The sequence below is a fragment of the Helianthus annuus genome, chromosome 5, assembly GCF_002127325.2.
Source record: "Helianthus annuus cultivar XRQ/B chromosome 5, HanXRQr2.0-SUNRISE, whole genome shotgun sequence".
Classification (NCBI taxonomy): Eukaryota; Viridiplantae; Streptophyta; class Magnoliopsida; order Asterales; family Asteraceae; genus Helianthus; species Helianthus annuus.
The window spans coordinates 167290554-167318007 of NC_035437.2; the positions used below are offsets into that span (position 1 = coordinate 167290554).

The 27454-nt window shown below is 36.7% G+C and overlaps 2 long non-coding RNA genes across 2 annotated transcripts; both read left to right on the forward strand.

Moving 5' to 3' along the window:
* Nucleotides 1-8087: 8087 nt before the first annotated feature.
* On the forward strand, nt 8088-8593 carry LOC110871317. Its single transcript, XR_002553643.2, has 2 exons — nt 8088-8368; nt 8448-8593. It is a non-coding gene; the product is annotated as an uncharacterized LOC110871317 (long non-coding RNA).
* A 14783-nt stretch (nt 8594-23376) lies between these two features.
* Nucleotides 23377-24522, forward strand: LOC110873378. The gene is made up of 2 exons (XR_002555102.2): nt 23377-23784; nt 24135-24522. It is a non-coding gene; the product is annotated as an uncharacterized LOC110873378 (long non-coding RNA).
* Nucleotides 24523-27454: the final 2932 nt, after the last annotated feature.

The following is a 27454-nucleotide window of genomic DNA, read 5'->3' on the forward strand; positions in this document are numbered from 1 at the left end:
AATAAATAAATTTTATATACTAAATAATAAAACAATATATCTTTAAAAATCTCCTTTATTGCACGGGTTAAACAAATGTAATTTTATATATTAAATAATAAAAAGTTATATATATAAGAACCATATTGTACGGATTAAAAAAAATGTAATTTTATATACCAAATAATAAAAAAGTTATATCTTTAAAACCACGTATATTACATCGGTTGAATAAATATAATATTGTTTACCAAATAATAAAAATATTATATCTTAAAAAACCCTCATGTATTACACGGCTTGAATAAATATGATTTTATATACCAATTAATAAGAAAATTATATAAAAAAAACTAATGGATATACTCGGTACGCGATAGATATGGTGATTGCGGAGATGATTATTGAAAAGGAAATACAGTGGTCAAACATGTTATTCAAGAAGTAAATAAGCAGTCATTCTAGTGATAAAATATAAATTATATTTAAAAACCCCGTAATAAATTTAATTTTATATATAAAGTAATATTAATATTATAAATGAGAAGTATACATTAAATTTAAACTAAATAATAATTATCTATAGTTAGGTATAAAAGATTAAACAAAATAATATTTAGTAGGAGAGTTATCTATAATTAATTAGAAAACATTAAACTAAAGAGTAAATTGCCAAAATCGTCATTGAGGTTTGGACATGTTTGTCATTTTCATCCAAAATAACATTTTTGTACTATATAGTCATTTCACTTTTGTGATTTTTTTGTCATTTTCATCAAAACATCTAATTTGCTTTATTTTTTCTATCAAACAATTGGATTAAAATGACATAAAATCCCAAATCTCAGGGACGATTTTGACAAAAAAAAAAGTCATCCATTTGGATGAAAATGACAAACAATCCAAAAAAAAAAGTCATACATTTGGATAAAATGACAACCAATCCCAAAAGTGAACAAAAAGTTGTTTTTGATGAAAATGTCAAACATACCCAAACCTAAGGGACGATTTTGGCAATTTACTCTAAACTAAATAATAATTATCTATAAGATATTAAACTAAATAATATTTATTAGGAGGGTTATCTATAATTAATTAGAAGAGATTAAATTAAAATGATAATTATCCATAAGACATGACCTAATATGATGACAAATGTCCCATAAATGGTTTCTTTTATTATATAGTATAGATTCGAATATGATGTGTGTTCTCATATTTGTAAGAGTATTCACAATGCGTCCAAAAGATATTTTCTTATTATAAAAAGTAGTTACAAGTGGTTGTGAGTGAGGCAGTAGTGAAACTTAAGATTTCTGATCGGGGGCAGAAGTGATCGGACCTGAAAATTTCTATAAAATTGTGGGGTCGAAAACATATATACCCAAAAATTTCTATAGAAAAACTACGTACTCTCCGCTATTGAGCAAAAAGTTCAGGGGGTCGGTCGGCCCCTCCCGCCCTACTTAAGTTGCACCCATAGAGTGAAGTGGAGAGAAAATGTTACTGTTCATCTTTATATTTGAGTGGACATTGTTCACCCTTTATATTTTTTTTAATATATTTTTAAAGTGGTTGTGAGTGAAGGAGAGAAAATGTAATAATATTATTTAATTGAAAGGAAAAATAAAATGTAGTTATTTTTAATGTAATTATTGGGTAAATATTGTGGAAAGGATGTGAATGCTCTAATGGGTTTTGATTATGTATTACATGGTGCGTCTATTCCATGTACATGGTGCGGATGGATGTATGTTAGAAACTTGTGTACATAAATGATATAAATACTGTTGGAAATTTTAAATAATATTATATTTATTATAAGTATATTGATTATTTAATAATTAAAGCTAAAATAAATGAGATATCTTCAGCTTTAAATTTGTGTGTTTGAACTCTAATGTGTGAGAAATTATGTTTGTCTTACATAGGTGGAGAGATAATTTGTTGATTTATTAGTGGAATACTCTAAAGGAATGTATTCTTATGTGATAAGTCACACCCAGTGGTAGCCAAGAGGGTGCGAAGCACCAGATGCGTGCTCAGGACGAGGGCGATAAGCATAATGTGGCGTTTTGCTTGGAGCCTCCTTTACCAATTTTTTAGGTGTGTGTGGGCTCGAGTTAATGGCTTGGCGTGGTCAACTAGAGACTGTTTACATTCCAACCTATCAATTCTCACAATTCATTATATCATTGAATTCTAGACTTTATTTTTATTGAATTATGTATTCAGTTGAGACTTTTCATTTGGAATTCTTAACAGGTCATATACAAAGCTTTGTGCTTTGTTGTAGATATAGAACACACAACTCGTATGGTTCATGGCATATCACACACGAGCTCCAACGTTTTCCAGACTTTTCAACCCTCCGAGCTCTTGTTTCAGATAGTCTTTCAGGTGCAAGGCTAATCCCGACAATACAATCTGCTTTGACTGTTGTACCATGGGAAACAAACAGGTTCACTTGGATGGCCCAAAATATGTTTTAAGGGAAGCGTCTTGAACGTGCCTCAGCGCCCCTTGTTTTTTTTCCTACTCTTTTGTTCATCTTCATTGTAATATGTTTTGCAGTTTCATTCTGTTTGTAATGTTATTTTTAACATCGTTCTATTTGTAATTTCAAGTACATGTGTAATATGTTTACTACTTTTGTTTGTTTTTAATTTGTAATCTGTATTAGAAATTACTAAAATGATATTTTATTTTATGAACGACTTTCCTAGAAATACCTCTCATTCGTAAAACTTATACTATTAACATCCTACCATGCAAGGTAAGGTTTGAGGGTGTCGTTCACATACCAAACAATACTATGGTAGGACTAATAAGTTTATAAAAGAGTGTAGTTAGAATCTCCAACGGCATCAGACGTACACGCCAATGTCACATAGTTTGTACGTGTGAGTATGAGTCGATTTGGTTTGGTTTTGGGCGAAGATCAAACAAGTTGATTTTGACTACAAGTTTTCTAGTCTATAAGAAGTGTGTGTGGGTAGGTGGGTGGGAGGAGGGGAGGGGTAAGGCAAGTAATACACTAATTATAACAATTTTTTTAAAGAAAAAAATTACAATCCAATCGTAAGTGGTGTTATTCAACATGACTAATAAAAGATGAAGTGATTGTCTTCTCGTTAAGTGTGGTAGGTGGGAAGTGTCTGAATGACTATCTTTCTTCTCTTTCTAGACAACCTATAAGACTATCTCCAATGCTACGTGCGTCCTAAGGCGTCCTTAGCTGTCACGTCATCTGCCATATCATATCCTTACAAATCCTAAAAACCTTTATTTGATCTCAAATTCTACAAATATCCTTACACTTCTTAATTTTCACCTAGTTAACTACCCAATACACACAATATTTAAATAAAACATTTTTTTGCTTTTACTATGGGCCACCAACATGTAAAAACCAAGAAAAATAAGGCCCTTGTGGAAAGGCTTAAATGCTAAGGGTATTTAAGGACAAAATCTCACAAGTGTAATAACTTGTAAAGGCCTTTAAAGGCATATTTCAATAGTGTAATGATTGTTATAACTGAATCATCTTTTATAATGCCACGTCAATTTGTTTTTGGTGGTAGAGATATAATGGATTAATGGATGTCTTTTATAATTAAAGGTTCACCAACCATTTCTTTTTCTTAAACAATATGTATTAAGTTTCAAAGATGAAAGTACAAAACCATAGGCAATATGTAGAACAAAGGGATGCAAATACATATAAAGAGATATGAACAACATGTAGAAAAAAATAACATAAAATGAAATAATACATGAAACTACTTTAAAGCTGTCTTCTACAAATGGAATGGATATAAATATATAAAGGTTGTCTTCCATCAATACTCTACAAATGGAAGGTATACAAAAATGTCTTATACTAACATGAATGAAGATTTATATACATCATTCTTCTATCTTTGATCTTGATTGAACTGCTTTGATATTTTATATATAACAACTATGGTTGGACCTTAGGAACAGTATAGCAACTAGCCAACATTTGAAGCTTATTTACCATACTGCCATTGTTGAAGAAGGAAGCAAGAATCGCTGGTGTTGGAACTGGGTACGTGTGCCTACTAATGGGCCAGATGCCCAATAACTTCTTGATATTCAAAATGAGCTCTGGGGAGTTTCTTTAAGTAATAAAATGGACAATTGGGCTTAATGATTCAGGGTCAGATTCCTGCAAACACAAGAGCAAAGATTCATGATAGTGCTTCCTTTATTATTTAATTAAATTTGAATCATTTGAGTTTGTTAGCTTAAAAAAATGCGTAGATATGTTTATTTCTTTTTTAACTGTTTTTTTTTTCATAAGAAAATATACGAGTACCGATACCGTAACAATATCGCACCATACCGTATCGAGCCAAACCGGTATCGACGTTTCGATAGGTATTCGTCTTTATGGTCTTCGCCAGATAAAACATATATATTGATATTCTTTTGTATATGTCACGATTTTATTTTTTGGGTTTTCTTTTACTGTTGCTATAGCGAGTGTCGATACTATAACAAACCGAACCGATACCAACCAAGTTCCCGCCGCATAGCGCGGAGAAATCCAACTAGTTATAAATAGTTCATGAGAGTAGTTAAATGAGTTGGTTAGAAACAAATTGTAACCCAATACCTAATTGCAGCTCATGACATTATAATCTAGTGGCATATTGGGGGTAGAGATGGGCATAATAACCGGTTCCAAACCCGACCCGGCAGACCCGACCTGGAACAGGTTTCAGTCCCTACCCGCCTTATAGAAGAACTGGTTCCGGGTTGAAAAAACCCATAGGTTCTTACCCGGTTCCACTTTTTATAAAAACCTGATACGTACCCGGTTCCTACCCGGAACCAGTTCCTCTATACCCAACTGAAACCCGATGCATTAAATTGTAGACAATGTACGGTGGAATCGATTCCTAGCTGTTTCATTTCAACCAAACTTTACATTACATTAAATTAGAACCGGTTACATAAGTTAAAACCAAACATTACCAAACACTAAATATTACATTAACATAAACCACACTAAATCAAACATTACATAACATAAAACACACTAAATCCAACATTACATAAACACACTAAACGTTCGAAGAACCGGTTCCGGATGCTTCACCGGCTTCACTTTTCTTCGTCGTGGCCTTTGTAACCGGACAATGACGATCGGTGTGTTTTTTAAGCGTCGAGTTCGCCGTAACCTTCATGAACTTCCCGCAACCTTTGCACCGTGTCATCTCATGGCTATCAGTCATCAAGCACAAATAAAAGTGCTTCCAAACTTGGGGGTTTCTTTTGGTTTCCAAAACCATGACTACTTCATCGTTGCACGCCATAACGAGCTTTGAAAGCGATTAGAAGGTGTAAACTTGAAACCAGTTTAAGTTGTTTTGGAACTCCTACACTTATGTTTGATGTTGATAAGTATATATACTTGAAACCGATTTTAAATGGCCATAAATCAATTCCTAATGGCATTATAGCCGTTGGAATCGATTCCAACAGGTTTTTGCAGCTTTTTTTGTAAGTTACCCGAAGGAACCGGTTCCTCCGAGGAACCGGTTACACTCTACCCGGAATCGGTTTGAATCGATTTTGGTATTTTTGCTTTAAAACCGGGTAGGAACTGGAACCGGTTCCTACAAGAATCGGTTCCATTGAACCTCAGTCAAGAACCGGGTACGGTTAGCAACCGGTTCCGGGTATAAAAATAACCCGATTTGCCCATCTCTAACTGGGGGTGGGATAAGGTTTATGAACCATTAGGTTTTGTGTTTGATTCTCAATAAGAGTTTTTTCTAGATTTATTGGGTTTCCTTCTGAATTGATGTATAGACATTATTTTCTAATGGAGATGGATATGATCAGGTGGTTCCACTAATGACACAATGATACTCTAATAGTTCGTCAGTGATCCAAATTTACCATTAAAAAAGAAACAAATTGTAATACAGTTTTATAAATGGGTTAATAAATTGAACATATAAATCATAACTTTCAAAATCTTGCCATTTTAGTTTTAAAGAGGTTGACTTCTTTAGTATAATATGCACAACCAAACATGACTTTTTCATAAAATGAGTCGGACAATTTAATCAAATATGACACATTTATTACAAAGTTGATTTATTCAAACCAAAATGTGATTATTCTCATATCGTGTGTTGATTCCTTTCAGGAATGGTTTGATACTCCCCGGCTTCCAGCTACGTATATACATAGACATACTTTGTTAGGTTGAACGTAGTGGGGCTTGATATACCGCCCAAAATGGAGATCGCGCCATTATAGCGCCGGAAACACCGCCCCCAAGGGCGCTATGCTCGAAAATTTTTTTGAAGCGCGATAATCTTCGCGGCGTGATGTTGGACGATTTTGAATATATGACCGTTACAAACGGTCAGTTTTAATAAAAAAAAAATTCAATTTATTTTTCAACCTTTCCTTTAATGATTACACTGGGGCTTTATGACTACGGCCTCAAATTGCATAACGCCCCATAAAGCCCCGGGGTGACGTGGCATGCCACATGTCGCATAACGCCCCTAAAAGGGCTTTATGACTACACATGCCCTTAGTGTATTACAAAAAAAAAAAAAATATAAGTTTTACTTATTTTGATAAAAATCAATATAAATTTTACTTATTTTGATAAAGTATTTAAACTAGTTTAACTTGTTTAAAGAGTTATTGCTTTTGTCATAATTTTCTTAAGCCTGTATATTATGTTATTCTTGTTTCATTATATGACGATTTGTGACTTAAAATGGATTAAGAGAAAGCTAGTTTACGTATTCACCTTAGTCTAGGTTAATTGTTGTGAGATGAGAGTTAACCATCATTTTGTTAATTCAATAACATGACCAATTATTTAAAATTTTAAGATTATTTAAAAAGTTTTATACAATATCTTCCTTAAATAAAGAATTAAATGTCTGATTGGTCCCTTTGGTTTACGGATATTGCAGAGTTGGTCTCAAGGCTTCAATAATTACACACTTGATCCCGATAATTGCAATTTTTGTTCTTAGGCGATTCTTATCATTAACCTATGTTAAATGCCATTGTGGTTCTCTTCTTTAAATTTCAGATTACATGTAGGAGATAAATGAAGACAAACACCAAGAAGAGTCATGATCCATGATAAAAAATATATATATGATTTAGGCTTGTTATTTTGTTTTGGTAATAATTTAGTGTTACGTAATTGACCTCACTCACTCTCTAAATTGTATATAACCTCATACTCTCTTTATATTGTAGAGTAAACTTCCGTTTTGCTCTCTGTGGTTTGGTCATTTTAACGGTTTTACTCCAATAGTTTAAAAATAGCCATTTTCCTCCCTGATTTTTCTAACTTATCTTAATTTTGCTCCCAACCTCTAACTCTATCAGGGAGGAAACTAGCGACAAACTCGAAAGATTAGGGAGCAAACTGGCGACAAACTCGAAAGATCAGGGAGGAAAATGACTATTTTTAAACTATTGGAGCAAAACCGTTAAAATAACCAAACCACAGGGAGCAAAACGGAAGTTTACTCTATATTGTATATATAACAGGGGAAAAACTACAGGGGGTTAGGAGGGTCCGTTGATCCTCCGGCCGGCCAACCTTTATTAAGAGGGGTATCAATCGTCTGATTGGGTTTTTAGAGTTTGACCCTTCATGTTGTCGATGTGGTGGCTAAAATGTAAAGAGAAAGGTGATAAAAGAGTAGATCTGATTTCGTTTTCCGAATTGAACTTGCTTTCTGGCGATTAATGAAATTTTTTGCAGATGCTGTTAAAACTATGTGAAGAAGATGAGTAGGAAAGGTTATTAATTTTATATTAGGTTTAAGCTGTTTTGGGTTCATTTTAATTAGCCCAACGTATTTTTAATTCTGAAGGGTCAACAGGATTTAAAAGAGCATTGCATTTTTTTAAAACTTTTAATATTGTATTCTTCATTGTTATTTTTTAAATTTAGCAAATCTACTACTTCTAATAAAGCAAAATAATTTTTAGCCACTTGTCATTTGCTTAAACCACTATTTGCCACCTGTCATCCTCTCATCTTTAAAAAATTTGAGCGCTAAAAACACAAAACCTATGCGGCTATGCCTTCGCTCTATTCCTTCACACTTTCACACGTCTTCATATCACAAACCCTAATGATGATGTCTCCCTCTCAACCATCCATGGCCGCCTTCGTATCTACCGCATCTGTGGCCATCTTCTTTGTACCTGCGACCACCACAAGACCTCTGTCTTTTCATCTCACGATCCGGTTGTAGAAACCCTAAGAGGGGCCTGTGTTTATCAATCTCTCTTTAGAACCTTCCATCCATTGCGTTTCCTTCTCAAGCAAATCTCTTACTTCAGAAGAAACAACTCAGATGTCTCTATTTCTTTCAATTCTAGGGTTCTAAACTCGATTTACTTTCATCCGATTATGATTAGTGCTTTTTTTCTTACAGATCCTTGTAACCATCCTGTTGATGGATTATCTGCCCGTTTTGCTGACAAAAACAATCTGTTTGAATTGAATGGAGCCTCACGATTATTGGGCTGCCTGATATATTATAGTAAGATTGTTCTGTTGATTTTTGTTTTAATTTTGAAATATGTTTGTTTAATATTAGGTTAGGATGTTGATTTTGTTAAATTTGAGATGTTAGGGTTTGTTTAATCAACGGATCAAATGGATATTGAGCCGATAATTCCGGCGAATTAGCGGGCAACGTTAGTAATATGGTTCTAAATGTATATCACTGGTGCTAATTTCCGATTTTGTTTCCCATGATTTTCAATTTGTTATTTTCATTAATACACTGTGTCCAGATTATTTTGTTAGCTTGAGATCTGTATGTTAACACATTGTTGATTGGTTCCAGTTACAAAACCGTGTTTAGTTTTGCTGTTTTGTGACACAAAATGTTGTATTCAGTAAGCTAATTAGAACACTTTTAATTAGAGGTTATATTGATGCTTTGAAGATTAGCATGTGCTTAAAAGCCTTAATTTGGAATGAATCCGAATTACAACGCTGGAATGTATGACTGTTCTAACCCTTTATTATGCAGCCCTTCCAGCTACAGAAATCCAAATATCTTAGCATAAATGCATGATTTTTCGTTTAACGCTTGATCAAACAGATGGTCATCATTAACGGGCATCATTTATGGCTTAAATTTCCCTTAATAAATCATTCTTAACCTCTGTACTTGTGTATTCATTTTCTTCTCCAGCTACTCAGGCATTCTGTTACAAGGATCACTAAGGTTGTAACAAGGATCGATGTTTATTCAGAACTACCATCACACGGAGGCAAGCTACGCCGGTGTAGCGGACCGCCACTGTTGCTTCTCCATTCTTCTGACCATGAGGTAATAGTTGATTACGTTGTATGTCGATGTTTGTGTATGAATGGGTGCGTTTCATTTACAGAGTGTGTGCCGATGTGAGTTTAGGTGCCTATGTGTTGTGTCGAGTGTGTGTGCGCTTATGAATGTGTGTGTGTGTGTGTCGACTGTGTTAGATGACCCATTAACGGGTTAGAACGGGATGAAAATGGAGAAAGGGTTGTTGATGTTGCATAATCCATAGTCTTTTAAGTACATTGACAGTTTGAGGAGCCTAATTTTATAAGGTATTCTTGAAAAACAGGATGTACTGTTAAATAGATAAAGGGATGTTGAAGGGTAGTCAGTAGTGTGAGCTATGATATTTCAACAGCACAAGGACATGATCAGAATGATATAGCAGAGGTTTGTGGCATGGATAATTAAGAACGAATGCATGTAAAGAACTTTGTCCAACAATTTTCATAAACCAGCACATAAAACACCGCTAATTACTTTAACAATACTGTTTAATGAATAAGAACATGTCTCAAAATGAACCCTCTCCTAGATTAAAGTTGTTTTCACAGAGACTTACATGGGTCCTTCAAGGGGCTTTAGTGGGGCCTGTAAGAAATATTTGAGGGGGCATTCACTTAAATCATTAGTTGCCACATGGCATTCTATAAACCCCTGTTGAAAAAATTTAAGCGCTAAACCATGGAATCAGTATTCCCATCTTGCCCTTATATTTAGCATGGCATTTATGGTCACATGTATGTAGAAAAAGTTATCTGATGTTTCCTGTTATTTTCATTTTTTTTTGCATCAACATTCATTTTATTTGTGTTTCTTATGAAATATGCTAAAAAATAAGACCAAATAACCAGTTAAATATGTACATTAACATATAGGAAAATGATAATTTTGGTAAGGCTGTCACACCCCCAAAATCCACCTGCGGAGTATCACCGCTTGGGAGCGTGACTGACCAGGATCAAGCCACCTATCATATAGAACATTGTATAAAGTAAAAGTAATTGCAATATAATCCAAACCAAATCCATATGAAAGGTGTTTCCAAAACATAAGTAAGTTATCATTGTTTAGCGGAAGCGTATAATCAAAACCCAACATAATTAAGTACGAAATGTCAATAGTGTTTAATAAGATAATCACGATCCAAGCCCACAACGACCCGCTCCTCCATGTGCAAGCTCCATATACCTAACGACCTGCAAGGCATGTAACAGAGGATCAACAACTAGTTGAGCGAGTTCACAGAAAGTAAATGCGTAATAGTAAGTTCGTTTGTAACAGGTGGCTCTACTGGGCCGTTAGTACGATCTATTGGTGGAGGTTTCCCACGTTGTATAACCACTAGACTACTCGTAACCATATGTGTTCTTCACAATCCGAGAACAGTAGTAAGTATAAGTTCACGTAGGTCTTACGTGAGTATCCTTCACAATCCGAGGATAGTAATTAAGTATAAGTATCCTTCACATCCGAGGATAGTAATATGTATAAGTATCCTTCACAACCGAGGATAGTAGTAGGTATGGGTATCCTTCACATCCGAGGATAGTAATATGTATAAGTATCCTTCACAACCGAGGATTGTAGTAGGTATAGGTATCCTTCACATCCAAGGATAGTAATATGTATAAGTATCCTTCACAACCGAGGATAGTGGTATGGTAGTCTAGTTTTAGTGTCAGTACGAATCTATTCAACCTTATTCCTTCAATCCCATTCCCAAGCCCTGGGAATCCCATGCCTTAGTAAGAGTGTGAACTCACCTTGGTTTGCTCGGTATGTTATTGCTTCCAGGGTTTATTAATCTCTAAGTCCGTTACACACGACCTAGGATATATTGCACATGATTCGTTCCATTAGGGTTTACAAATCCTCGATATTCAAACAACGGTGCTTTGTGTGTTTATTGTGTACACGATGATATTACATATCATGTTCACACATGCAGAATCATACCGTTGCATTCAATATCACACAATTATTCACATAGAATCATACATCATGTAAGCAGTCAATCCTACTCACGTAATTCATGCGTAGCGTCCCTGATTTCACGGTTTAACCTTACGTGTACATTATTCTAGTGGCCATTGTTAACACGCTTTATACATTTAACAGTGTAAATACTTCACATGTTTAACGAAGTCAGGGAATCAAAGTGTCATGCACAGCTTAACAGAATTAACATAATACATCATGCAGCTACTTGTTTCAAATTGACAATTACACAGCATCATACAGTTACACAATATCAGACAAGTGTGGGGGGGGGGGGGGTTTCCCTTGTTTGAAAGTCGGACCACATGAGGATCCAAACTCGGACCTTCTTCACTTGATAAGAAGTTCGGACACTTGTTTTGTGCTTATAAAATTCGGACCAAGGGAGGCTCACCAAACTCGGACATCACTTAACAAGTAAACTCGGTCATCACTTAACAATAAACTCGGACCTTCAATCATTCAAGAAACTCAGACAAGCATTAAGGGATTAAACTCGGACTACATGTAATAAAGAAGGTCGGACACTACATGATCATGCCAAACTCGGACCCTATACCCTTTCATAAACTCGGATCATCAACATATCACACAAACTCGGACCACATAACACTATAATAATCTCGGACTTACATGAAGTAAAGAACCTCGGACCCCTTTTTACTTGGCAAAACTCGGACCACACAATTGTGTTAAAGGTCGGGCAACATTTATAACAACAAACTCGGGCATAATCATCAACTAAGGTCGGCATATATCACTTTCTTTGCAAAAACTCAGACAACAATCATATATATATTAAACCTCGGATCATGCTTGATGAATTAAACTCAGACAACTATCATCCAATAAACTTCTGACTAACGAATAATCATGCGTTCATTGCGATCAAAGCAGTTACGTTTCTATTGTTCAAGCGATCTCAAAACCCTAACTTTATACATTTGTACAGTGCAATAATCAATCATCAATCGATCATTCAACATATCTTGCATCTAAATCATCAAGCAATGATTCCACAACAACTCAAATCATTTTCATGAATCAGAATCAATCAAACATGCAGAGATTATCATATGAGAAACTAGGGTTTTAACATCAATCAATCAATCAACAATTAACATCACACAATGATTAAACAATTACCTTGATTCGATTCTAGATGGATTGGCAATCAACCTTGATGCAAAAGACTTGTGAATCCAAGAATGATAAGAAGATGGTTGTAGAGAGGATTAGGGAATGTGGGTACGTGTTTTGATTCTTGTGATGATTAGTGAATGATTAGTAAAAGAGATTAGGGTTAAGTATGGTTTAATTTTCACTAATTACACTATACATCCTGAATTTCTATATTTTACACAAGTACACCATCCCCTAACAATTTCACAATTCCACCACCATGTTCATATATTTTCTAATTTCATAATTAACAAACAATCATGCACAATCACACAATTAAACATATATAATTCCATGGCAATCAATTGTGCAAGTAAACAACTAAATCATACAAGAACGTGCAATAAATGCGAAATAGAATCTTGGAAATTCGAGTTGTCACATTATCCCCAACTTAAAAGAAATTTCGTCCCGAAATTTGGTACGCACTCACTGAGGAAGCTAGGTAAGCTGTATCGTTCACTGGTTTTCCTGGGGTGTCACATCATCCCCCCGTTGATTTGGAATTTCGTCCCGAAATTCCGCAGTAGTAGCTTCAGTCTCAGTAGTGGTTGCGCGGTTTTCGAATAACTGGGGGTACTTTTCTTTCATATGGTCTTCGCGTTCCCAAGTGTACTCTGGGCCACGTCGGGAGTTCCAACGAACTCGAACAAGAGGGATTCTCTTGTGTTTGAGGACCTTAACATCCCGGTCCGTGATTTCAACTGGTTCCTCGACGAACTGCAACCGCTCGTCGATAGTGAGTTCCTTAAAAGGAACTATGAGGGTCTCATCTGACAGGCACTTCTTCAGATTCGACACGTGAAATACATTGTGAACTGCACCGAGTTCAGCTGGTAGGTTCAGTCTGTAGGCTACTGAGCCTATTCTTTCAGTGATTTCGAACGGTCCAACATACCGTGGATTGAGTTTGCCTCGTTTACCAAATCGAACCACACCCTTCCAGGGTGAGACTTTAAGTAAAACCCGGTCCCCGACCTGAAATTCCAACGGTTTCCTTACGCTTATCCGCGTAGGCTTTCTGACGGTCGCGTGCTGCCACCATGCGTTGTCGTATCTGTGCAATCTTTTCCGTGGCGTCCACTACAATCTCTGGACCCGTAATCTGACTATCCCCCACCTCTGCCCAACAGAGAGGTGACCGGCATTTACGTCCGTATAATGCCTCGAATGGAGCGGCTTGAATGCTGGTGTGGTAACTGTTATTGTCTGAAATCTCTACTAACGGGAGGTGTTTTTCCCAGCCGTTGCCGAAATCGATAACACACGCCCGAAGCATGTCTTCCAGAGTTTGAATTGTGCGCTCAGACTGCCCATCCGTCTGAGGGTGATATGCTGTGCTCATGTCTAACCGTGAGCCGAAAGGTTTATGCATCGCTTGCCATAGCTCTGACGTGAATCGTGCATCCCGATCCGAAATGATGGAGGTGGGCACCCCGTGCCTCGAAACAACTTCTTTAAGATAGATGTCTGCAAGAGTGGAGAACTTATCCGTTTCCTTTATCGCTAGGAAGTGTGCAGACTTGGTGAGTCGATCCATGATCACCCATATCGTATCGTTCCCACGCTGGGATCTGGGTAGGCCTGTAACGAAATCCATGGAAATTTCTTCCCATTTCCATTGAGGTATCTTAGGCTGTTGAAGTAGGCCTGCGGGTTTCTGATATTCAACCTTGACTCTTGCACAGGTCAAGCACTTGCCAACATAGGTGGCGATGTGGGCTTTCATACTTGGCCACCAGTATGTTGTTTTAATATCGTGGTACATTTTATCTGCCCCTGGGTGTACCGAGTAGCGAGACTTGTGCGCTTCGTCCATCACAAGCTCTCGTAGACCGCCATAAAGTGGGACCCAAATACGCCCCGTTACATAGTAGGCGCCGTCTTCCTTTTGTTCCATGCGTTGCCTTGAGCCGCGTAAGGCTTCAGCCATGACATTCTCGGGTTTTAAAGCTTCTAACTGAGCAGCTCGTATCTGTGCAGGAAGACTGGACTGAATAGTAAGCTGTAGCGCTCGCACGCGCTTAGGTAGGGTGTCCTTTCGACTGAGGGCGTCGGCCACAACATTGGCCTTGCCTGGGTGATACTTGATGGCGCATTCGTAGTCGTTCAGTAGTTCAACCCATGGTTGTAAAACAAGGTTTCCAAGCCCGAGTACTTCCCGAGTAGTCGCTACAAGGTAGACTGCCGAGGCGACTTTCTTCAACTCCGCCTAATTACTCGGAATTGATCAAACGCGGTCAACCTTGGCCAGAATCGGATCTAGTAGGTCAACTCGGGCCGAGTTTGACTTAAAAAAATAAAGCATATTATCTATGTCTACCATATTAAAGAATGGATATCATTTTAACGTATTTTGTTATGAATATTAGTAAATTTATGTCATCTGACATATATTTAATTTCTGAAAACTAATTTCTTTATAATTTAACATGTTCGAGTACTCCTCGAGTACTCTCTGCCTAGGCCGAGTACTCTCAACTCCCCAGTTAACCGACTAGGGAGCGCCTAGCGACTTTTGCAACCATGGTTCAACCCATCTCCGTTGACGCATGTTCAAATCCTTTTGCTTAAGAACATGCTCGAGACTCCTGTGATCGGTGTAAATCGTGCACCTGGTACCGTACAGGTAGTGTCGCCATATCTTAAGCGCGAAAACAACAGCTCCCAGCTCTAAATCGTGCGTCGTGTAGTTCCGTTCATGAATCTTGAGTTGCCGCGAAGCGTAGGCAATAACTTTATCACGCTGCATCAATACACAACCAAGCCCCTGTATCGATGCGTCACAATAGACCACGAAATCGTCGGTGCCCTCTGGCAATGAGAGATTAGGTGCACTGCAAAGCCTATCCTTTAAGTACTGAAAAGTTGTTTCCTGAGAATCTCCCCAACGGTAGGTAACACCTTTCTGTGTCGACATAGTAAGCGGTTGTGCGATCTTGGAGAAGTCTTTGATAAATCGCCTGTAATACTCAGCCAAACTCAAGAATTGGCGTATTTCTGTCGGTGTACGCGGTGCAGGCCACTTCCTGATCGACTCTATCTTGGATGGATCGACATGAATCCTATCCCTGTTCACCACATGGCCTAAGAAGTGGACTTCACGAAGCCAGAAGTCGCATTTTGAAAACTTAGCGTACAGTTGTTCCTTTCGTAGCAGTTCCAAGATAAGATGTAAATGCTGCTCGTGTTCCTCCTGACTCTTGGAGTAGATCAGAATGTCGTCGATGAAGACAATGACGAACTTGTCAAGATAGGGTTTGCACACCCTGTTCATAAGATCCATGAAGACTGCAGGCGCGTTCGTAAGCCCGAATGGCATGACAAGAAACTCGTAGTGGCCGTAGCGAGTTCTGAATGCAGTTTTGGAGACGTCCTCATCCCGGACTCTCAGCTGATGATAACCAGACCTTAGATCAACCTTGGAGTAGTAACTCGACCTTTGCAACTGGTCGAATAAGTCGTCAATGCGTGGAAGAGGATAACGGTTCTTCACCTTGACCTTGTTCGGTTCACGGTAATCAATTTCACATCCTGAAGGTGCCATCCTTCTTCTTCACCGATAATTGGTATCCAATAGTTTTTGTAGCTCCCCAAGGCGAAGAGATAGGTCGGATAAATCCCTTATCCAAGATTTCTTGTAGCTGCGTCGATAGTTCTTCCGATTCTGGTGGAGCTAAGCGATACGGTGCTCGAGCTATGGGTGCTGCTCCTGGAGCGAGCTCGATTTGAAATTCATCCTGACGATGAGGCGGTAGACCAGGTAAATCTTTAGGAAACACCTGAGAAAAGTCGCGTACAACTGGATGGTCTTCCAACTTCTTTTCTTTCGCTGATGCGTCAGTAACGAGAGCCAAAATTGCGGTGTGGCCCTTCCGCAAACATTTCTGAGCCTTCAAGAAATAGGTGATGCCAACCACAGCACCACTCTTGTCGCTTTGAACTTCGAGAGGTTCTTGACTAGAACCAGGAATGCGAACAATCTTTTCTTTGCATAAGATTTCTGCTTGCTGTTGCTGCTGTGCTTGAGACCGAACGGTAGTTGAACCCTTGCTGGAATACCCATCCCTTTCCCGCTTGTTGTCACTAGGAGTAGCGGGAGTAGCAGAAGTGGTAGCGGTAGCGGTAGTAATAGCGCTGATACAACTAGGCAGCCTGTTCTGTTCCACTGCCTGATCCGTGAAGCGATGAGCAAGACACTGAATGTCTTGGATATTGTCGAGGTTGGCCGATGTAGCATGGCTCTGAATTTCTGAGGCTGGACCCTTGAGGTACAATTCAATACGCTTGCTTGGAGGGTCCACCATGGTTGGACACAAGGTGGCCAGTTCGTTCGACCGTTTCGTATAAGCATCAATTACTGACCCTGTCATTTTCAAATGGTAAAGCTCCACTTCCAACTTGTGGACGACATCACGCGTGTGGTAATCCCTTTTAATGCGTTCTTTGAAATCATTCCCAGGGGTGGCGTTAGCAGCTGCCAGCCCTAATATCTGAACTTGCGCGTTCCACCAGGTTAGCGCGATTCCTTCCAACGTAACAGTGGCGTACTTGACCCTGCGAGCCTCAGGGCATTCACACATCTCGAATACCGACTCGAGCTTCTCAAACCAATGGAGTAGTCCCACTGCTCCTTCCGTGCCACTGAATGTGCTTGGACGACTGTCCATGAAGTTCTTGAATGTGCAGACAGGTTGCTATGCGTTCCGACCCGTTGCGCGAGAAAGATAGGTCAAGGTTAAGCGCGAGAGTTGGGTCACGAGAGTAGGATCTAACATCCTAGGATAGGTCTGGAATAGCAGGTTATACTTCCTGCTTGTGCGGCTGCAAGTGTCGCAGCAACTTGTTCGTTAATGAGAGCCGTCAACTGGGCTTGAGTCATGTCAACACGTCCAGACATGATCGAACAGTAAAGGTAGCATAAGTATAAATGGTTCGCGAGTAGTGCGATGACAGAAAAGTGTAGTCATATAGGTGTTCTCAAGCAGTAACAAGTAGTGAGCAAAGTAATGTAAGCATACTACGAGCAAAGTTCTATGCAATTCTAGCATGTAGGCAATAAACATAAACCTTATTACCTAGGATGTCGAGTCTTGCACGTGGAGCGAAGCGTCGTTGTGGATCGTTGAGAGCACTGTTCTGGTTATAGTCTGGTTTTAATAAAAACGTTTTCCCATATTAAAACCAAGTTCTCTATAACCAATGGCTCTGATACCAATCTGTCACACCCCCAAAATCCACCTGCGGAGTATCACCGCTTGGGAGCGTGACTGACCAGGATCAAGCCACCTATTATATAGAACATTGTATAAAGTAAAAGTAATTGCAATATAATCCAAACCAAATCCATATGAAAGGTGTTTCCAAAACATAAGTAAGTTATCATTGTTTAGCGGAAGCGTATAATCAAAACCCAACATAATTAAGTACGAAATGTCAATAGTGTTTAATAAGATAATCACGATCCAAGCCCACAACGACCCGCTCCTCCATGTGCAAGCTCCATATACCTAACGACCTGCAAGGCATGTAACAGAGGATCAACAACTAGTTGAGCGAGTTCACAGAAAGTAAATGCGTAATAGTAAGTTCGTTTGTAACAGGTGGCTCTACTGGGCCGTTAGTACGATCTATTGGTGGGGGTTTCCCACGTTGTATAACCACTAGACTACTTGTAACCATATGTGTTCTTCACAATCCGAGAACAGTAGTAAGTATAAGTTCACGTAGGTCTTACGTGAGTATCCTTCACAATCCGAGGATAGTAATTAAGTATAAGTATCCTTCACATCCGAGGATAGTAATATGTATAAGTATCCTTCACAACCGAGGATAGTAGTAGGTATGGGTATCCTTCACATCCGAGGATAGTAATATGTATAAGTATCCTTCACAACCGAGGATTGTAGTAGGTATAGGTATTTCACATCCGAGGATAGTAATATGTATAAGTATCCTTCACAACCGAGGATAGTGGTATGGTAGTCTAGTTTTAGTGTCAGTACGAATCTATTCAACCTTATTCCTTCAATCCCATTCCCAAGCCCTGGGAATCCCATGCCTTAGTAAGAGTGTGAACTCACCTTGGTTTGCTCGGTATGTTATTGCTTCCAGGGTTTATTAATCTCTAAGTCCGTTACACACGACCTAGGATATATTGCACATGATTCGTTCCATTAGGGTTTACAAATCCTCGATATTCAAACAACGGTGCTTTGTGTGTTTATTGTGTACACGATGATATTACATATAATGTTCACACATGCAGAATCATACCGTTGCATTCAATATCACACAATTATTCACATAGAATCATACATCATGTAAGCAATCAATCCTACTCACGTAATTCATGCGTAGCGTCCCTGATTTCACGGTTTAACCTTACGTGTACATTATTCTAGTGGCCATTGTTAACATGCTTTATACATTTAACAGTGTAAATACTTCACATGTTTAACGAAGTCAGGGAATCAAAGTGTCATGCACAGCTTAACAGAATTAACATAATACATCATGCAGCTACTTGTTTCAAATTGACAATTACACAGCATCATACAGTTACACAATATCAGACAAGTGGGGGGGGGGGGGGTTTCCCCTGTTTGAAAGTCGGACCACATGAGGATCCAAACTCGGACCTTCTTCACTTGATAAGAAGTTCGGACACTTGTTTTGTGCTTATAAAATTCGGACCAAGGGAGGCTCACCAAACTCGGACATCACTTAACAAGTAAACTCGGTCATCACTTAACAATAAACTCGGACCTTCAATCATTCAAGAAACTCGGGCAAGCATTAAGGGATTAAACTCGGACTACATGTAATAAAGAAGGTCGGACACTACATGATCATGCCAAACTCGGACCCTATACCCTTTCATAAACTCGGATCATCAACATATCACACAAACTCGGACCACATAACACTATAATAATCTCGGACTTACATGAAGTAAAGAACCTCGGACCCCTTTTTACTTGGCAAAACTCGGACCACACAATTGTGTTAAAGGTCGGGCAACATTTATAACAACAAACTCGGGCATAATCATCAACTAAGGTCGGCATATATCACTTTCTTTGCAAAAACTCAGACAACAATCATATATATATTAAACCTCGGATCATGCTTGATGAATTAAACTCAGACAACTATCATCCAATAAACTTCTGACTAACGAATAATCATGCGTTCATTGCGATCAAAGCAGTTACGTTTCTATTGTTCAAGCGATCTCAAAACCCTAACTTTATACATTTGTACAGTGCAATAATCAATCATCAATCGATCATTCAACATATCTTGCATCTAAATCATCAAGCAATGATTCCACAACAACTCAAATCATTTTCATGAATCAGAATCAATCAAACATGCAGAGATTATCATATGAGAAACTAGGGTTTTAACATCAATCAATCAATCAACAATTAACATCACACAATGATTAAACAATTACCTTGATTCGATTCTAGATGGATTGGCAATCAACCTTGATGCAAAAGACTTGTGAATCCAAGAATGATAAGAAGATGGTTGTAGAGAGGATTAGGGAATGTGGGTACGTGTTTTGATTCTTGTGATGATTAGTGAATGATTAGTAAAAGAGATTAGGGTTAAGTATGGTTTAATTTTCACTAATTACACTATACATCCTGAATTTCTATATTTTACACAAGTACACCATCCCCTAACAATTTCACAATTCCACCACCATGTTCATATATTTACTAATTTCATAATTAACAAACAATCATGCACAATCACACAATTAAACATATATAATTCCATGGCAATCAATTGTGCAAGTAAACAACTAAATCATACAAGAACGTGCAATAAATGCGAAATAGAATCTTGGAAATTCGAGTTGTCACAAAGGCCTTATTGCTATTAAACTAATAAAACTTGGCAGCAAAAAACAGGTGGGTCGGGTTGGGTCATGGTCAAATAAGAGTTTAAATGGTGAAGAATGGGCCGATAACGCAGACGCACATGATTCCCTAGCTGTAGAACAAGTAGTTGTCAACAAGAAGAAAAGACGTTGACTTTACTTGAAAATATGAAAGTTGGTTAGAAAATTGAATATATTTTGAATCCATGTAGTATGTAATATATTTTATATTTTTTGTCTTTCAAATCATATGAATTACTTTCATATAATTCTCTTCAATTTACACATCTCAATCTTCTAATCAGACGGCTTCCTTATAATGTTAAATCAGATGGACTCCTTCTGTTATTAAACAACTTAATTTTTAGATATTTGTTAATAGTGACAATGAACAAAACTGAAGAGAATATATTTTATGTTTCTAGATACCATATGTGCGGCTTCTTAAAGGACTACTTGGCGAAATCATGACCATTTGGGCTGGTTGATGATAAGAAGGTTATAGTAGATATAAATGGTTATGATGGAGATAGTGAGGAGGAAGAAGGTGAGATTGATTTATATATGGAAGTTGTTTGTAAACAAGAAGGGCCAAGGGGTGATGTTAAGAATTGGCTAACTGTAATTCGGATCGGGGTACATGATATAACGGTTAATGATGTTAATAAATATGTTGACTGATAACTAATCTGATTACAGAGGTTTTTGCTGGTTAGTTTAGCGGCTTGATGTTTTGATTGTAGATCATTTAATGGGGTATGTTCTAGGCTTGAGGATATGCTGGATAGTTTGTTCACTTTGCTTTCGGAAAATTCTGTGTCATTTATACATGATTTGGTTTGGTTGGCATTTGCGGCTATACACTTAGTTAATTCAAGATTTTGAATCGTATTATGTGTTTATTTTTTATGATTAAATTATTATATTTCAACTTTTGTGGTATATATCTTTACAATTTAATTGCAGATGTGAAGGATGTGGAATATGTGAAAAACATTGATTTTTTGCGTTCATTTGAAGATTATGTTCATAGGATTGGTCGAACTAAGGTTGAAAACCAGCAGCACTACAAGCTAGGACACCTGAGGAGAAAATACCAAATATAACCATTATAGCATTTTTTTGTTGTTGAGGCATAGAGGAAAGTGTCTCAAGCCCATGTACGTGTATATCCCATTGACTGTGTATAGTGAATTCGATTTATGCGAACAACTGCAGTCGGTGCTTAATGAACAGTGGGTGCTTGAGTGGTGGGCAGTCATTGCCATCACGAACATCATCAGGCAAGATGATACAGAAGGAAATGGCAGACCTCAACCAAGACCCACCTGTAGACTGCTCTGCAGGTCCCAAAGGCGATAACCATTATCACTAGGTCACTACTCTTTTTGATCCACAAGGTCAGCCCGACTGTTCATCCACAAAACTCAAAACTTCCTTCACCTTTTGTTGTCATTCGTTTGCTAGAAAAAATATATGATCTCCTTAGACCATGTGTAGTGGTAGCAATTTATAATGCCCCCACCATGGGGCATTATATGACATGTGGCATTCTAGTCACACTTGGGCATTATAACAAAAGTGGTGTAGTGGGCATAATGCCCTATAATGCCCTACCAATCATTAAAAAAAAAAAAAAACTATTTTCTCATTGGCTAGTCAAACCCATTCAAACCTTCCACAATTCATTTAGGCGTTTTCATTAAAACGCCAAACCCATTTTTCTTTGCCCTATAATGCCCTATGTAATGGAGAAGGGGGCGTTTTTCTTGCCCAATAATGCCCCATAATGCCCCACTACACATGGTCTTATGGCAGATAGAAACATAGTCATAACAATCTTTAGCTCAGCTCAAAACAAATTGCAAAAAAAGATTTTTAACTTTTCAAGTCACTGTCAAACTTTTCAAATAAAATTGGCCTATATTATATGATTTTCTCCCTTCATAAAAATGGCCCCGAATAAAAAATTATGAATAAAAAACCATAGACCATACATGACACTTACCACATGCAGAATATATTATAAATATACAATTTTATCTCAAAAGATATGCCAAATAAGGTAACATGTTGATATGTATTAACCTTGAAAGTAATGCATATTTTGACCCAGTCCAAAATTTGATTGCTTCATATTCTGTCTGTTTGTTTCAGGAAAGTGCGATGACATCCCTTTCCATCCTACATAGCTTTATAACATGAAATCTGTTTACAAGACTGCTTATATCTTCTTAGGCCTAATTTGCTTTGTTAAAAAAAATAGTGGCCTTTAACTTTAGAAAACTTTTTCAATCATGTAGTTCGTTTAATTATGTATTAAATTGACAAACATTGAAAAAAGTTCGATATGGTTAAGTTTTGAAGCGAGGTGTGACCAAAACCGTATCGTAATTTTTGTTTTTGATTAAAACAAAACCGAACCATTGTTTATTCGTTTGAGTTGGTTGTCGTAGTACGATTTTGTTAGCCAATCAACCGATCCCTTATCATCTTTTGCTTTTTGAGAAGGTTTTTTTTTTTTTTTTTTTTTTTTTTTTTTACAAAATTTGAATGCACCTATGACAAGCCCACTGGTTAGGTTGAACGGTTTGACCCACACCCTATAGAAATTTGTGTTACTAAGATTTAAAACGTTGGTTAAAATAATATTGGGTAAATTACTTTTTGAGTCCTTGTATTTTATTGGTTTTAACTAGTTGAGTCCAAAAGTAAAAAGTTTAACGACCTGAGTCCCTATAAGCATTTTCTTTAACCATTTGAGTCCAAATTTCTAATCCAGTTAGAATTTTGTTGTTAAGTTTTATTAAATGACCAAATTACCCCTATTAACACATAAAATACTGGGACTCAAAAAGAATATATAATAATAATAATAACAATAATAATAATAATAATAATAATAATAATAATAATAATAGACTACTGAATGGATAGAGAGAGATATAATGAAGATCACCCACCATCACCATAATAACTATCTGCAACTTCATCTTCTTTCTCTATAAACACCACCCACCATCACCACAATAATCCACCACCACACACCACCTCCGTCGTCACCATCAGAGCCGCCGCCACCATCCCACTGCCGAAAACACCACCAACATTAAAACCCCAACACCACCATCCCACTGCCGCCACCTCCGAACACCCAACCATCCTCTCGCCGCCACTCCACCGTGAAGATTTGTAGCTTAAACCTACACCACCGCCGCCTTACTACTGCAGATTTGAAGCTTAAACCTACCCCACCATCCCCTCGCTGGCCACCGTCTGCGGCGGCAGCTTCTTCAACTCATATAACAGTAAATGAAGCACTTGATCTGCTCTTTGATGAGCTTTAGACAGTATCGCGTATGATCTCTAATTGTCTTTTTTGGATTTAATTTTCAAATTGATGTTTTGGACATGTGGTTTGCTAGATCTAGGGTTTTTAATCACAACTGTACAAGTTATAGTTTAACACAGTTCATCTATTTTTTTGAAGTGTATGAGTACATCTCCAGTGACCTGCAAATGGAGTTCTGATTAGAACTGAATCAATAAATCACAATAACCTAGAAGTCTAATTTAAATGATATAGCCTGCCAAATCGATTAATTCAAAGATTAAAAACATATAGTCTAATTTAAAAATAATAAGTGGGTGAATTTTGATGATCAATGTTTCTGTTATTAATTTGATGTTCTGGACATGTGATTTAGGATGATTTGGGAATTTGGGGACATAAGTAGCAGGTTACATGTTTATGTGGTGTAGTGGCGGGGATGGCGGTGGTGCGGTGGCGGGGATGGTGATGCAGTTGTAGGTCACTAAATCTTTATATGGGGCTATGTTGAATAGAAGTTCGGAGTGATCAAGGTTGTTGGACTTAATAGGGGCGGAGATTATGGCGTTCCAAGTGAAGACGTTTCGGTCAGGCCTTTCGTCGAACAGCTTGCAGGCGTCTTTGATGAGGCCATGTTTGGAGTATAAGTGTATGAGCTGGTTGTATGCGAATATTGTTGGGTTATTGCCGGATTTTATGGCGTAACAGTGAGATTTGAGACTGTTGATTATTCTTATTATGGGTTTGTTGATCCATTTGGTGAAGATGATGTTATGATTTTTAAATAATAATAATAATAATAATAATAATAATAATAATAATAATAATAATAATAATAATTTTGTTGATCCATTTGGTGAAGATGATGTTATGATTTTTAAATAATAATAATAATAATAATAATAATAATAATAATAATAATAATAATAATAATAATAATAATAATAATAATAATATATTCTTTTTCTTTTTGAGTCCCTGTGTTTTATGTGTTAATAGGGGTAATTTGGTCATTTAACAAAACTTAACAACAAAATTCTAACTGGGTTAGAAATTTGGACTCAAATGGTTAAAGAAAATGCTTATAGGGACTCAGGTCGTTAAACTTTTTGCTTTTGGACTCAACTAGTTAAAACCCATAAAACACAGGGACTCAAAAAGTAATTTACCCATAAATAAGTTACCTCAAGGAAGGCCTTTAGAATCCAAAAAAAAAAAAAAGCTAAAATTATAACTTCATTAACAGAGAATCCTACCTGTGTAAAATAACAAGTTAAGTTAGTAAGATTCAAAGATCAAAAAGTATGAACAGGTGACTGGGTTTTATAAACTAAATAAAAGAAATTATGGACCGGAATATCATATTATGATTTTATAAACTAAATAAAAGAAATTAAAAAGAGTTTTAGTAAATTGCCAAAATCATCCCTGTGGTTTGTATTTACCATTTTCATCCAAAAATTCTTCAACTTAACGGAAAAAATAAACTAGATTAGTGGTTTGGATGAAACTGGCAAAAAGTTACAAACGTGGGGGGGCAAAATGGTACAAAAGTGTCATTTTGGATGAAAATGGCAAATGTGCCCAAACCTCAGGGATGATTTTGGCAATTAACTCTAAAATGGTTTTTTTATATTCCTAAGTTTTCATGCTAAGGGTATTAATAAGTTGATTTCATTTGCAAAACCGACGGGTTGGATAATGGGTCGGGGTCACTTTAAAACAGGTACGATTTGGTTCTGGTCTCAATGGGTTATGATCAAAATAGGTATGTGTTAGAACATATTGATTTTAGACAAGTCCAATATGACTTAGGTCAAAACCGGTTAAACTCAAAATAGGGTTTGGTCATAATGGACCGATTTTAAACAATCCCAATTTGGTTCGGGTCAGTCAAAACGGGTTCTAAAAACCAAATCATGTCAATATGTGTTCTGCTCAATATATGTTAAGGTCAAAACTGGTTAAAATGCTTTATTTAAGAAAATATGTATCAAATAACCAAAGTTATAAAAAATAATTAAAAATGAAATCTATCCGGGTTCTAAAAATTGCTATAAAATCATTTGTACAATAACATCTCAATACCTATAAAAAATGAATCAAAACATATTTACCTAAGTGAGAAAAATCATATTTTTATACGTTTATATTGAAAAATTCTTTCATTACAAAGTTCATCTCATTTCCAGTATATATTATATGTTTGTGTTAAGCCACCCGCGGAACTCGCGGGATCTTAGACTAGTCTATACTATATATGAAACCTGATTTGGAACACATGTCATTCAATGAGGGCATTAATAATTTATAGATAAATTTTAAATTTTAAATTAAAAAGATTTAAACATTATATTATAATTTTATTTTGATTGAATCCATATATCTAGAACGAATCACCGTTATTGTGAATGAGATTTTAAATAATCAAAATCCTAATATACTTACTACCTCTTCTTAAAATAAGCATAACGTTCAAAAATAAACATAACTATGCTTTCTAATGCTCCTTACAACTATATAAAAGTTATAAGTGCATCAGTACATGATTCTCCAAACAATCATACATGGATTTTCGTTACAAACAATGAAACAAATCAAAATCCTTGATATGTGTAAACAGAAACACAACATACTTGCCCAAATACGGTGTTTCTTTAGACATTCTTGCAAGAACATTTTGTGTTTTTTCTTTAATTTTCACAAGATCAACTAATAGTTTGCATCAAAGTGGTAAATCCAAAAAAAAAAAAAAATCAAAATTTTGATCTTCATGCAAATAAATTGGTAAACAATTTTTGAAACAAAGAAAAGGGGAATTAATGCATGTTCTTCCATACTTATGCAAAATGAAGACAAAACCAAATCTTACATACCTCAATTTTTGTGTTGTACCCGACCACTTTCTGCACCAGCATACGGATCAATCGTGACATTGATAACAGCAGTCTTTCTTGCAGAAAAAGATTCGGTAAGAGCAGATTTAAGCTCATCTAGATCCCAATAGGAAAACCTTTTCCACCAAAAGCTTCGATTAGAAGATGATACGCTGCACCGGGGACAAACGAAGTGGGTGCGGGATCATCCTTATACGGCCCCGTAATGTCTTCAGGGTTTCTTCTGTCACCACCGTATACACCACCATTGTTGAACACTATCACCACTACCGGTAACCGGTAACGAACCAATGTCTGCAATGTACCAACACATATCAATGATCGATATTCGATTGCATAAAAGAGAATAAAGAAAGCATACCTCGACTCCCATTGTCCCAGGTGAAGCCACCGTTGCAGCGATACAATAACCCAAACTGACTCCCATTGTATAATTCTTTCTCACCTTATTTTTCTATTTATCTCTCATATTAAATAATAATAATAACTGATACAAATTATTATATATGAATAAATATTTAGATAAAGTCAAATGTTTGTTTTTATTATGATCATATTAAATAATAACAATATTTTCTCAACTATAGTTAATTGGTTTTATTGATTCAATTTTTGTCTATTCATTTACATTACTTTTAGAAGTCCCTTTTCAGACCTTTCAAATGGTATAGGATATATTACATTATCAATAGTTTTTATTGGTTTCCTTACTAATTGTGATAAAAGTAATTATTTCGTACAATTCATATTGGTTTATAGATTTGAATACTAGCATACCTTATATTAATGTTAATGATAG